This window comes from Vombatus ursinus, unplaced genomic scaffold, assembly GCF_900497805.2.
Source record: "Vombatus ursinus unplaced genomic scaffold, bare-nosed wombat genome assembly UNPS02014768.1, whole genome shotgun sequence".
Lineage (NCBI taxonomy): Eukaryota > Metazoa > Chordata > Mammalia > Diprotodontia > Vombatidae > Vombatus > Vombatus ursinus.
In genome coordinates, this window is record NW_020954546.1 from 35454721 (window position 1) to 35466930 (window position 12210).

The following is a 12210-nucleotide window of genomic DNA, read 5'->3' on the forward strand; positions in this document are numbered from 1 at the left end:
AAGCCACTGGTTTATCAAGAGAGATCACTGGTAACTTGAGAGAAACCAATTTCAGTTTAGTAGTGGAGTCAAAAACTCAATTGCACGGTGTTGGAGAAGTAAGTAGGAGATGAGGTACTAGAGGCGATGACTAATCTACACTTTTTCTAGAACACTGGCTGTGAAGGGAGGTGAGATTTGGGAAAATAGCTTGAATGGGTGAAGGCAGGCTTCATGGAAGAAGTGACACCTGAGTTAAACCTTGAAGGATGACAAGGAGTCTAGGAGGTAAAGATGAGGATGAAGTGCATTCCAGGCCTGGGGGACAGCTTCTGCAAAAGCATGGAGGTGGAAGATGGAATAGCAAGCCTAAGGAATAGTTAGTAGGCTAGTTTGGCTGGAACATACAATTTTAGTTCTAATGCTGAATAAAGTTCAAACTCAGGCTGACATTTCAGATCTTCCACAATTTAACACATCTTTCCTTTTTTAGCTTTATCCTATACTATTCTCTTCTCATACTCTATAATTTTGCTAAACATGACCTCCCTACTTACTACCCCTGGTATGTGTCCTCTGTTTTCTTACCTCCATAACTTTGCTTACGCTGTTCCCTAGGCCTCAAAAGGCATCCTCCCTCATTTATGGCTGGTTGAATTCCTACTTGTCTTTTAAAGCCCAATTCACAAGCTACCTACTATTTGGAACTTTCCTGATCCTTCTTTTACTGATAATGAGGTATCCTTACTTAGATCTCATTTACCACTCTGTACCTTTCATGTACTTATGTATTGTTTTGTTTTGTAATTTGTGCATAAGTTCTCTAAAGTCCTACTTTAAAGCTTCACCATGGCATGGGCGTAACTTTGGGTTCTTGTTATGCCAATGAAATGCAAATTCTGTGGATATGACCATTATGGAAAGGTTTCATGTACAGACCTGGGAATGAGCTCTATATCTATCATCAGAGAACCAACTAATTGGATATTTTTGGTCACAGCAACTCATAAACCCATACACTAAGTCAGAGTTTCTTAACTAGGAGTCCATGAACTTGGTTTTTTTCCTGTTTTGATAACTATTTCAATATAATTAGGTTTCTTTGTAATCCTATGCATTTTATGAATTTAATAACATAATTCTAAGAAGGAGTCCAAAAGCTTTATCAAATTGCCAAACAGGTCCGTGACACAAAAAAGGTGTTGAGGGGATACCTAAACGAATAAAATCAAGCCTTTTGAGATATTTAAGTAAAAAGTGAATTTGAATTTCATCAGCTCAAAAGAAATATGAGATATGCAAACTTAGAAACTTTTCTACTCCAAATGTTCTAGACCTCAGTTTCCTCACTTGTAGATATAGATGCTTGCATTGGTTAGCCCACATTGTGTTCTGAGCACCAGCCTCTAGGAAGACTCCCACCCAATAAACCAGAGAACACCTAAAGGAAGGCAAACAGGACGTGAAGTGCCTTACGTCACATGAGACTTGGCTGAAGGAACAGGGGAGAGGTAGTGTGAAGAAGAGAAGACTCATCCCTGCTTCAGCATTACTTTTCCTTCTGTCGTAGTCTTCACCCTACAGTTAGTTAACCAGTTTAACTACACACAGTCCTGTGCTCTTGAACTTCTTGTGTTCTTGAGCTTCTCTGCACAGAGGTTTTTCCAGTCTTCAAAAACAGACAGAAGTGCTACACTTACAAATAAGAAGAACAAAATGCAAAGGAAATGTGAAAATAAAAGTGCTATATAAACACAAAATCTAATCAGTTCTCCAGATACCCACATTAACCCTGTCATTCTCAGAGATTCTTCACATAACTATTGCTCCTCAACTTAAGACACTTAAGTTTTCCCTAGCAGGTTCAGATCCAAGGCTGAACCAAGAATAACAGCTGCTGATGGAATTTTTATTTTTAAATCGATTTGAAAAGCCAAGCTGCTGATAAGAGTTCTGAGGCAGGAGAGATGTCAGCTGCTATAATTAACCTTGCAGACTTGCACCTTCCTGAAAATGAAATGCACTTAAAACCATCAGTGCCCAAGTCACTTGATTGTCATTTATTGCATGATAATTGTGCATATGAGCCCAGCGCCCCAGGCTCTGGCTACCGTGAAACATTCTCTTTTACTGATTTCTTTTCCAACTCCTATCTCAGTTTGTTTCCCAAGAGTCACATAATTTCTACAAGCCTCATTTCCCTTAACTGTAAAATGAGGGGGTTGGCCTAGAAGACCCCAAAAGTAACTTTCAGCTCTAAATCTATGATCCTGTGATCCTAAGGGAATATGTGATTTTGGCATGAGTGGTTGGGAGAAATAAGAGTGACTACAGGTATATGAAACAGAAGTCCACAAATCCTGTACACTTTAATCAGATCGGGAAGACTTCCTGGAAGAGTTAGAAATGAGGTAAAAAGATAAAGGGATAACCAAGGCAGGGAAAAGTAATCAACTAAACATGACTAATGCTAAGGAAAAAGAAAAGACTATAGAATTTCTCCAAATCATCTATCCCAATATAGTCTCAAGTCTCTCTTCTAGAGTACCTTTGAATAAAGCTATAATCTTACTGTATAAATCTCCCTTATTTCCATTTAGAAATTATTATGGAATGACAGCATTCCCCACATGAAATATAGTTAAAGGATATGAACATATGGTTTTCAGGGAAAGAAATCCAAGCTATAGGGGAAAAAATGCTTTAAATCACTAATAATTGGAGAAATGAAAATTAAAATAATTCTGAGGTATCATCTTATACCTATTGTCAAAGTTGACAAAAAAAGGAAAATGGCAAATGCTGAAGGAGCTGTGGGAAAATAGGTATGTTAATGCACTATTGGCAGAACTGTGAACAGATCAAGTCATTCTAGAAAATAATTTGGAACTATGCACCAAAAACTACTAAACTATACATAGCCCTCCAACCTAGGCAATATCACTACTAGATCTATACTCTAAAGAGATCAAAGAAAGAAAAAGGACCCATATGTACAACAATATTTAGCAGCTCTTTTTATAGTGGCATAGGGGGAGTGCCCATCAATTGGGGAATAGCTGAACAAGTTATGGCATATGAATTTGCTAGGATGCTACTGTGCTTCATTAAATCGATAACATAAGAAATGATGAAAGGGATGGTTTCAGAGAAACCTGGGAAGACTTGTACGAACTGATAAAAAGTGAAGTGAGCAGGAGAACAATTTATACAAAAACAACAGTGTTAAGAACTGATCCATACAATGACCAACCACATTTCAGAAGAATTATGGTGAAACATGCTATCCACCTCCAAACAAAGCAGAGGGACTCACTGTACATTGAGGCCAATCGGAGAATCTGTTTTGCTTAACTATACTTGTTTTTAATGGGTTTTGTTTTTCTTGCTTTCTCAAGAAGTGAGGGAGGGGGAAGTGGAAGGTAGAGAATTCACAACTGAAAATAAAATTGATTTTTAAAAGTTATTATGGTACTTTAAATAGGATGGTGACAAAAACTTCATTTAAAAATGTACTAATAACCACAAAACCTCAAAAAATCCTTTAAGTAGTTATGGTAAACTCTGACCACACCAAGAGTTGAGTTTTTAATTAGAGGAATACTTCCAAAATGATCCAGTCCCATCATGTACATGTAATTAAGTGTTTTTTGTTGTTTTGTTAGTGCCTGGTTTGAAATGACTTTTCAAAAAAATTTGCAGGATAGATACAAAGATTTTTTTTTTTTTAAACAGGCTATTACGGGTTGGTTGGTTGGTTGAAATATTCCTACTGGGTAAAGGACAAAAAGTACTGGGTATGTTACCATCAGACAAACGCTTTTTGGGAGGGGGCACTTCCTAGGTCACCTAGCCAGCCCCTTTCTAAGCTTCTTTGAATACAGAAGAAGCTACATCTTATTCATGCCAAGCAACATGAAGGTTTAGAGAAATATATTCTTTTAAAGCACAGAGCAGTTTCTGAATATAGGGAAAAAACTAAGTATACAAGACCCCAACCTAGCAGCTCCCTATCCACTCACCCACTTCCTAGCTATTGCCCTAATGAATGAGAGAGATCTTTTGGTTTCTAGGACACCAGGGAGCTGCCTGGGCAGATGTGGACTGAAGAGACAACAAAGCAATTATGATAAGTGGCCACAAAGATAACTTGCTTGCAAAGGCAATACTGGGATATGATATCCTTTGGAGGGAGAGAGGGAGTACACAAACAAGAGTGGAATATGGTTCCAGAACTGAAAAAAGGGAGTTAAAAGGAATGGAGAAGAGGTAAAGCGAGAGCGAGAGCAAGAGCTATAATTTAGGACTAAAATGCACTCAGAGAGCACAGGTCTCTGTACAAACCTTTCCAAAAAGCTCGTTTAGATTAGTGCTACTTCAATGCAAGTTAAATCAGGCTCAGCCAGACTCCAGCACCTAAATCCACTAACAACATCATTATCATTGGGATTAGAAGTAATGAGCTTGGAGAGAAGACTGAGCAGAAATCAAGGATGAAATATCATCTTCAAGTACCTGAGGTGAAGGTGAATCCCTAGGGGATTAGGAGCTACTAGATCTACATGTGCACTAAGAGAATAGGACCAAAGCAGCAGCAAAAGAGAAGGCTAGACAAAAGTAACAACTTTCCACAAAAAGGCCAAGAAATCTAGATAGGCTGATACATATACATACCTGCTGAGGATCTCCTGCTTGATTGCCCAAAGGAATAACAAATTCAATATGTCCAAAACAGAACTCATCTTTTCCCTAACTTAAACCAAATGCACCTCTTCCAAACCTCCCAATTTCTGCTGAGGACCCACCATCCTTTCAGTCACAAAGGTTCCAAACCTTGGAGTCATCCATGACTGTTTACTCTCCTTCCTCATCTGCCATATGTCCACTGACTGCCAATAAGTTAACTCCACCTCCCTCACACCTCTTCCCTCTAGGTTCTTTTCTTCACTCATATGAACGACTTCACCATCTCTCCTGCAGTCATGGCCTCATCATTAATCTGCCTCCTTCCAGACTTTCCCCACTCCAATTTATCTTCCATAAGGCTACTAGAATAATCTTCTTCACTTTTTTGTTCTCAAACTTTTAGTGGTTCTCCACTACTAATAGAGTAAATGCTAACTTCGAAGCCTGGCATTTAAGATCTCCCATACTGTGGCTCACACCTACTACGGGGAGGTGGGGGGGGTTGGGGGTAGGAGGGAATGGGAGAGGGAGATGGACAAATTTTTAAATTGTCTGTGTTTGATACAAATAAATATTTCCCCCAAAGACTTGCCCACACAAAAACAAACAAAAAACCATTTATTGACTGTTAACAGAGAGGAAGGATAAATCCTTTAACTTTGGCACTAGGCTAGGGTTTTAACAATGTCTTATTTGACCAGTTTTGTTAACTCCATGTTGAGTTATATTGTTGCATTCACTGTGTATATCATTCTTTTGCATCTGCTTTATTCATTTTGCATCACTTCATACGATTCTGTTTTTCTCTGTATCTTTATATTCATAATTCCTTATCACACAGTAATAAAGATATATACAGGACATTAAAATTTACAAGGTGACTTACATAATTATCTCATTTCAGCCTCAATTTTGTGAGGTGCTACAGGTTTTATTCTTTCCTTTCTACAAATGAAGAAACTGAAGTTCAGACTAAATGACTTGCCCAGGGTCAAACAGCTATAGATAGCTATGTAACTAATTAGCTAAAGTGTTTATCAGGCACTTACTGTGTATTAGGCACTGTTATACACTGGGAATACAAATATAGGCAAAAAAAAAAGACAGCCCCAGACCTCAAGGAGCTTATATTCTAATAGAAGGAAGCACATAAAGCGGAGGAGGGCATCCACATGGGGCAAGGCTGCTAAAGAGGAAGTGGAAAAATCCAGAAACTGGAATAGAGTCAGGCAGGAATTAAGAATGGATGACCTGAGCAACTCCTGAAATGGTGGTCCCTGACAGTGATTCACTGATCAAAGGAGAGGGCCACAAGAACAACATTAGCTTCAGAGTGAGAAGGTGGCTGGCTGACAAGAAAGTAGAAAAGTTCAGACACTTAGTAATGGAGTTGGGAGACTGAGTGTTACAGGCAGGATTTGAATCCAGGTCTTCCAGATTCCAAGTCCCACAGAATATCCACTGCATCAGTTACTTTCTCTATTATGGTCACACGAAGTAATCTGTTTAGCTCTTAACCAATTGATGGAAACATATTTTGTTTCCTTTTGGTTATCACTAACAATAACTCTATGAATATTTCCATACATGTCTTTTCTTAATGTCAGTAACCTGCCTGGGAAGTGGTAATATCTCTAGATCAAAAGGTATGAATAATTTATTAGCTTTTCTTGCATAATTTCACACTGATTTTTATAATGGCTGAACTAATTCATAGCTCCACCTATGGAGAATCATCAGGCCTGTAGGAAGACAGGCCATCCAACAAGAAATTTTCCCATCTTTTAGCATCTTTACTAATTTGAGGGATATGAGGTAGTACACATCAGAATTATTTTAATATATATTTATCAGTTTATCAGTCATTTCAAATATTTTTAAGTGATAATTGATAGTTTATATTTCTTCTTCTGAAAACCATTCTTGTCTTTTGACCGTTTGTCTACTGGAGAATAACTTCTGACTTTATATATTTGTGCCAATTCCATATAGATTATGGAAGTCAGACTTTTACCAGAAGTACTTAGTACAAATACAGAGTTGTTGTTTTTTTTCTAAATCCATTCCTTTTGATTATAGTGGCATTGTTCTATCTGCTTTTCAAGACTTATTTTATAATATCCTCTTCAAATTTGATGTTCCAGACAAAGTGAGCTAACTACTAGCTAGCTGTTCCAGAACTCAACACTCCATTACCTGCTTTTATTTATTTGCTCAAGTCAGTCAATAAACATTTATTAAGTGCCTACTATGTAACCAGGCACTGTGCTAAGTGTGGGAGACAAAAAGAAGCAAAAGATAGTCCCTGCCAGGAAGAACATTCCAGGATGAGAGGAACAGCCAGAGAGAGCGTCCAAAGCTGAGAGAGTATCTTGTTTTTGGAACACTCAGGAGAATAGTGTCACAGGATCAAAGAATATATACTGGGGAGTAAGGTATAAGAAAACTGGAAAGGGGGCAGTTAGGTGGTGCGGTGGATACAGCACCGGCCCTGGAGTCAGGAGGACCTGAGTTCAAATCCAGCCTCAGACACATAACACTTACTAGTTGTGTGACTCTGGGCAAGTCACTTAACCCCAATTGCCTCACAAAAACAAAACAACAACAAAAAAAAAAAAACCAAGAAGACTGGAAAGGTAGAAATGGGCTAGGTTATGAAGGGTCTGAATGTCAAGCAGAGTCATTTTGTATTTGATCCTGGAACAGCTAGTTGTTAGTTCACTTTGGCTGGAACATTACATCTGAAGAGAATACCTACACTCTCATCTCCCACCTATCTCAACCCTCAATTTTTCAATCTCAAAAGTAATCAGACTTTCAACTCTACTGTTCTCTTCAAGGTCACCAATGATCACTCAACTGCTCAATCCAATGGGTCTTTTTCAGTCCTCCTCCTTTTTGACTTCCATGCATTATCTGATAATTGATCACCCTTTTCCTGGCACTTTCCTGCCACGGTTTAATTTCTACATGTCAGACTGAATTTTCTAAGTCTTTACAGGACCTTCATTCATGGATTGCCTCTATGTGTGGGTATACCCCACAGATCTACCTAGGACTTTATTTCATCTTCTCTCTTCCAAACTCTCTCTCTTGGTTATCTCACCAGCTCCCAAGGGTTCAGCTGCCATTTCTATACAGATTAATCCCAAATAAACATATCCAGACCTCAGTCTCTTTCTGAGCTCCAGTCCTACATTTCCAACTGCCTGCAGGACATCTCTACCTATATTCCCTGAGGCTCCTCAAAATCAACAGAATTTGTTATCTCTCCCTCCAACTTCTCCATTTCTGTTGATGAGACAATTCTTCCAGTCACCCACATTCAGAACATAGGAGTCAACCTCAACTCTTCACTCATTCATTCCATATAACCCAACAGTTGCCAAGTCTTGTCAATTCTGCCTCCTCGACATCTTTTCTCATTTGTCCCATTTACTCTCCTCAAACCATAACCCCTCCAGTACAAGCCCATCACCTCTTGCCTGGACTATTTCAATAGTCTTCTAATGGGTCTAACTCCATCCTTCACAGAGCTGCTAAATTAGAATTCCTGAAGCACAAGTCAAAGTCACTCCCCTGCTTAAGAGGCTTCAATGGCTCCACACTGCATTTAGGATAAAATAAACACTAACTCCTCTATTTACTAGTTTAAGCCCTCATCATCTAGCTCCAGCCAATCTTTCCAGGTTGAATACACATTACTCCTCCTCACACATTCTATTCTCCATCCAAAGTGGCTTACTCACTCTTCTCTAAACTCGACACAAAATTTCCCATATCCCTACATTTATACAAGCTATACACCATCCCCTGCCCCACTCCCCTCCTCCCCCCTCATGTTTGGAATGTTTTCCCTCCTCATCTCTGCCTCTTTAAACAACCAATAATCATTTATTAAGTACCTATAATTCCCTAGGCACTGGGAATCCCCAAATACAAACATAAACCTGTCCTTGATCTCAAGAAACTTACATTCTAAAAAGGAAGGCAATAATACACATATAAATGTATATATAAATGAGCACCTAAACTCCCTTCAAGACTTAGTTCAAAAGCCAATTCCGTTGAGAGGCCAGTTCCTCATTCCCCAATTATTAGTGCCCTACTCCCCAAATGTGGTTCATTTACTGTGTACACAGACTGCATTAATTATCTGTAAACATATATCTCCCAGAAGAATGTAAACTCCTTTAAGGGCAAGAACCAGTTCCCTTCTGAATTTCTCTCCCCAGAATCTAGCATAGTGCTGACACAAAGTAACAGTCTACCAGGGGTGTGGAACCTGCAGCCTCAAGGCTACATGTGGCTGTGAGGCTGAGAGTTCCCCAACCCTGTATCAATGATTACTAGTTTTGACTGCAACATACCTGAATATCTCCATTTCTCAGAATACTTTTCCTTCAGGGCTCAGCTTAAGTGCCACCTTTTCTAAGATGCCTTCCCTGAGTTATGCCAAGTGTTTTTTCCTCAACTTTCCTTGTGCTGTACTTATTTGTATATATGCTTGAAACTGCCAAGTAGAAGATAAACTCCTTGAAAGCAGGACCTATTTCATGTTTGTGTCTTCAGATCCTCACAGCCCAGAACAGTCTGGCCTTACAATCTCAATCTCCTCCTGTTTTGGCAATTTTCAGATGAAGAAATTAAAGCTATCTAAAGTCATATGAAAAAATGCTCTAAATCACTACTGATTACAGAAATGCAAATCAAAACAACTCTGAGATACCACATCACACCTATCAGATTGGCCAACCTGACAAAACAGGAAAATGATAAATGTTGGAGAAGATGTGGGAAAATTGGAACACTAATGCATTGTTGGTGGACTTGTGAACTGATCCAACCATTCTGGAGAGCAATTTGGAACTATGCCCAAAGGGCTATAAAAATGTGCATACCCTTTGACCCAGCAATAGCTCTTCTAGGGCTGTATCCCAAAGAGATCATAAAAATGGGAAAAGGACCCACATATACAAAAATATTTATAGCAGCTCTTTCTGTGGTGGCAAAGAATTGGAAACTGAGGGCATGTCCATCAATTGGGGAATGGCTGAACAAGTTGTGATACATGAATGTAATGGAATACTATTGTGCTATAAGAAATGATAAGCAAGTAACCTGGAAAGACTTGTATGGACTGATGCTGAGTGAAGTGAGCAGAACTGGGAGAATGCTGTACACAGTAATAGCCATGTTGTACGATGACTAACTAACTTTGATAGACTTAGCTCTTCTTAGCAATGCAAGGATCTAAGACAACTCCAAAAGATTCACGATGGAAAATGCTATCCACATCCAGAGAAAGAACTATGGAGTTTGAATGCAGATTGAAGCATACTATTTGCTCTTTTTTTCTTCTGTTTTGTTCTGTTTCTTCTTTCTTGTGGTTCCTCCTATTGGTTCTAATTCTTCTTTACAACATGACTAATATGAAAATATGTTTAATAGGAATGTATCTGTAGAGCCTATATTAGATTGTACACCTCTTGGGAAGGTAGGTGGGGAGGGAGGGGGAGAAAATTTAAAACTCAAAAGCTTTTGGAAGTGATTGTAAAAAGCTAAAAGTAAATAAATTAATAGGCAAAAAAAATCTCCTCCTGTTTTGAAGTCCCTCCTGACCACCTTATGTCACAGTGCTCACCCAGCTTTTTAAAGGTTTTACAGATCAAATGGAAGAAAAGCATCCAATAGCAGAAAAACGGAGGCCCACAGTATAATGATATAAGAATGGATCCTCAAGGAGGGATGGGTCTATCCTGAAACAGCAGATGAGGAGATGAGGCAACAAAGCTAAATCAGGAAAAAGACCACAGGAGACCAAGTGAAGAAACCTGATCTGCTGAAACACAGGATTATTGCCAATCAACTTTGAAAGCAAAGCCACAGACACGATGCTGGGGAAGGTGGCCCAGACTTATAGAGAAGAGGGTATGGAATAACAGGTGTACCTCTCAGTCCCCACCCCTATTTCTCACAAATTGAAAGCAGTTTAAACTGGACAACACCCTCAGTTTTCTGACTGGGAGAGTGTTCAGGCCAAATATAGCTATGCTTAGTAGCAATGTGGAAACCAGAGCTTCTTATGGAAGAAACGGAATCCAAGGGTCATGAGTAAATAAAATATTTTTTTCCTTTTTTAAAAGGACCCATAAGGCAGAACTTTGGTTGCTCTGTTTCTGTGCCCCTGATCATCATCCATGGAGTACACCAGCTGAAGGTCAAATTGCAAGAGTTTAGTCTGTCTGACACATACATACTTTACATTACAGTATTCAATGGTGATTTAAAAAAAATAAACAAGACAGAGTACCTCCACAAAGTAGACCAGGCAATATTCAATGATATTAGGCCATTAGACAAAGTTTTCAAGGATGACAGGTGACTGTTAATTCTAACCTAACCCCTGAAAAATACATAAACTCCAAAGATCCTTGGGCAATCATCAGATTGACCTCTGGAGGTAGCTCAATCCTGAAGACAAAAAAACATACACTCTGATGAAAGATAAATCACCCATGTGGGCCATCAGTCCTAGAACAGCAAAGGACAAATTTATATGAGCCAATTTGTTCAGCAGAATGCCCTTTAAATGGGTCATCCTATACCACTGTGACAAAAGCTGGAGAACATTCTTCTGGTACAAAAGCTAAAAATATGTTAACAGAAGGCTTGGTTGGGTTATCAGATAGATCTATCCCAGGCAACTGTAAAGTCTTCTGCTTACTTCCCCGCTAGTTGTCCTATACTTTACTCAACATAAACCTTTGTCCTCATCACTATTTCTTGTCTAAAATATATCCTCTTGCCACTATTCCTTTTATTAATTCCTCCTATCATTACCATTTCCCCATTCCCTCTGCGCTGATAGAATGAACGATGCTAAATACTTTATCATACAACCTAATAGTGCTTAACAAATGCTTATTGAACTGAATGGATTCATCACTCCTTAGTCAAGTAATTTGAGAGTTGACTGTCTAGTCCAAAGCATATATAAAAGAAGCTTCGACTTGAACCCCTCCCTAAGGACGGAGATACTGAGTCAGCCCATTCCATCTGAATAGCTATCATTGTTATAAATTGGCCCCTTTGCAACTTCCACTATTGCTTCTGGTTCTGCCATTTGGGGAAGGTGGCAGGGATAAACAAAACAAGTCTAATACCTTTTCCACACAGCAGCCCTCAAATATTCTGAAGACAGCTATCATCACACACACATACACACACACACACACACACACACACACACACACACACACATTACCCCCCCTCCCCCATCTTCTTTTCCATAGGCTAAATATGCCCAATTCTTTCAAATGATCCTCATGTCATGGATTTGAGGCCCTTCATCATCCTGAATGGTCTCCTTTGGACACCTGAATTATCCCTTTAGTTCATCTAAACAGAATAAAAAGTCACAAAAGTGTATTGCTCATAAAGGCTACGGTACTTCAGGCAAAACTTAAAGCCTTGGGCTTTAGGTTGCAGAGAAGGTCCTAATCTGCACTGAAATTTTACGTCCATTGTCCACTTACTTTCTTC